The sequence below is a fragment of the Physeter macrocephalus genome, chromosome 14 (genome assembly GCF_002837175.3).
Source record: "Physeter macrocephalus isolate SW-GA chromosome 14, ASM283717v5, whole genome shotgun sequence".
In the NCBI taxonomy this organism is placed as follows: Eukaryota; Metazoa; Chordata; class Mammalia; order Artiodactyla; family Physeteridae; genus Physeter; species Physeter macrocephalus.
This window is the reverse complement of record NC_041227.1, coordinates 81,433,315-81,436,064: the sequence shown is the minus strand read 5'-3', so window position 1 is coordinate 81,436,064 and position 2,750 is coordinate 81,433,315. Positions and strand designations below refer to the sequence as shown.

The window sequence follows — 2,750 nt, the reverse complement described above, 5'->3', positions numbered from 1 at the left end:
GCCACGTGGCCTCCAGCCCACCACAGACCCTCCAGTCCTGCCATGGACACCCCCATCGCATTAGCCCCCAACAGGGCTTCTGGGAGGGGTGAGAACTTGACCATGAAGAAGACAGGGCAGGCCCTAACTGCAGCAGGTGAAGGCAAGGACTGGGGGTGCTTGGCTACTTGTCCCCCAAAGACCAGAATGTGGGCTCTGACTTGATGGGTCCACCTCCACCTGGGTTCACCTGGGGGGTCGCTGCAGGGAGAGCGCATCCTTGGGTGATTTTCCAACTCTCCCCACCCCCAGCTTCACCCCCTGGGCCCCCCTAGCCCAACAATAGTCTTTAAGTGGTGTCTCTCACCCATCAGGCCTGCGTGGGAGATTTTAGTATTGTGTGGGAGTCCAGCGACCAGCGCCCATGTCTCCTGGGTATCTTGGGAGGAGAGGGAGCCTCGCTCTCACGTTCCTGCCCCAGGGCACCTGGGGTCAGGGCAGCAGACCCAGGCTCTGTTCTGGCAGAAGCTCCCTCTCTGTGAACAAGTCTTCCCCCGCTCCCCTTATCCTCACTGGAGGCTCGGGAGGCCACACAGCTTCGGGGCACCTCCAGCACCAGGACCCCACCCTAGGGAACTCCCCAAGAGCAGGGACCAGGCCTGGGGGCGGAGGAGAGGAGGGGGCCGGCCTCTCCAGGATCCCCGGGGCTAGGATGCCTCCTACGCAGGAGGGCCTTGGACTCAGCTTAACTACCACCCGGGTCTCCTACCCCTCCCTGGTAGGGGGGCTCTTCAGATTCCAGGGCCCCAAAATCCTCCCCATCGACCTCTGACCCCAACTGAAGAGTCGGGGACCCAGAGACCCCCTCCCCAGCTTCTTTTTTCTTGGAGGCTCCCAGAATTCCCTGAAGCTGTTATACCCAGGGTTTATTATGGTGAAGGATGCAGGTTAAAATCAGCGAGGACAGAGGCAACGAGCAGGGTCCGGCATCCTCGGCTGTGGCAGCCCAGGGAAGCCCACCTGAGTCCTGAAGTGCAGGGTTTATTGGGGTCTGTCACGTCAATGTGGGGACCACCGTGTGCCTGACCCCGGCCTCCAGCCCCGGGGGACTCAGGAAGCCCCACCGTGCATCACGCCGTCAGCACCAACCAGCCTGGAGCGAGGCCCACGGAGCACGGACACTCCCGTCAGACTCAAGGTGACCTCTGGAGCCAGGACAGAGGCCCGGCCTCTCTGTGGGCAGGTGAACCCACACCGCACGGGCCCTGGTGCAGTGCCCGTTCCGTGGGGTCAGCTGGGTGCACGCAGGTCAGCCAGTGTCTGTGTCTCAGCCTGTGACCACTGACCCCACAGACCACACTGTCCTGCTGTGCTCGCAAGAGCGAGGCCAATGGAGGGACAGCGGGGGTGGGAACAAAGCCAGGTCACGGTCAGGCTGGGTGAGAAAGCATCCAAGGAGCGAGAACCCGGCTGCCCCTGCCTGGTGAGCCGAGAGCTGACGTCCGCCCTGTGAGCAGCCCCTCTCCCCACGTCCCGAGGTAAGGCTGCCTTTCGGGCACCCTGGAGCAGGGTCATGCCTGTGCATACAGCAGGACGCACAGCAGTGCACGCAGCAGGCACGATGCCCGCCTTGGCATGTACTTGGGGGCTTGGTGAGGGTGGACCATCCCGACAGGACCTGGGCCGAGCCCGGGGAGGATGGAGGGGAGAAGCGTTCGGGAGCCCCTACAGGGGGTCCTCACCTGTCTGCACAGGTGGACGGAGGACACAGACCGGGGGTGGGCAGGCGGGGAGCCCAGTCCTGGGTCATCCCTGAGGCTGACGAGGGGTATGGAGCTGGGCGTGATGGCGGTGGGGCGGAGGGGCTGAGCGCAGGTCCCTGTGGTGTCAGTGCACCCGCGGCAGCGGGCTGCTCCCTGCAGGGCGGCCCCCGAGCCCCGCACTGCTGGAAGCCCCGCGGCGTCCGGACAGAACCCCAGAGGATGGGGGGCCGGAGGGGCGGGAAGAGATTGGAAAAGTCACCCCATCTCCACATGTCCTGGGGAAGGGGTCCCTGCTCCAGCCTCATTCCTTAGACTCTCCCCACCTGAGGAGTCCGCACACTCAACATCCAGTCTGCAAGGCTTGGAATTTGTCCAGAGGATGAAGGGGAAGGGGGGAAAGGAATGAAAAACAAGCTCTACGTGCTTGGACAGCACATGCCACTCTAATTTCCAATCAGGAAGAGGAATTTCCCAATGGCTCAGCTGCCCCTGTAACCAGAATGGGGCTTAAAGCAATCCTGCCACTTTGTGGCCGGTTCCAGCAACAAGTGGAAGACAGTTGCTCAGGGGCACTGCAATCCACAACGCCTGCAGGGCTGTAAATGACAACTATGGTGGGGGGGGGGATGTCTTGGGTCAGTAACTGAAAAGGGCTTGAAAACAAGGCAGAATTGCAGGAACCGGATTGCAAGAGGTAGATTGGACTCGCCGTTAAAGCACATGAAAGCTGCTCAACATTGTCTACGATTCAATTGGCCAAAAAGGGCGTACAGGTGCTACAAAGATGTACCGCTTTACCCAGTCAGAATGGCCATCCTCACAAAATGTAAAAACAAGAAATGGAGGAGAGGACGTGGAGAAAAGGGAACCCTGCTACGCTGATGATGGGAATGTCAATTGCTAAGAGCCACACTGGAGAACGGTATGATGTTTCCTAAAAATTCTAAAAAATAGAGCTATAGGGACTTCCCTGGTGGCGCAGTGGTTAAGAATCCAACTGCCAATGCA

The 2,750-nt window shown here is 60.5% G+C and overlaps 1 long non-coding RNA gene across 5 annotated transcripts in view; it reads right to left on the bottom strand.

Moving 5' to 3' along the window:
• Positions 1-2,750, bottom strand: part of LOC114487804 (uncharacterized) — a 37,828-nt gene that overhangs the window by 2,149 nt on the left and 32,929 nt on the right. The gene's annotated exons all lie outside the window — the stretch shown is intronic.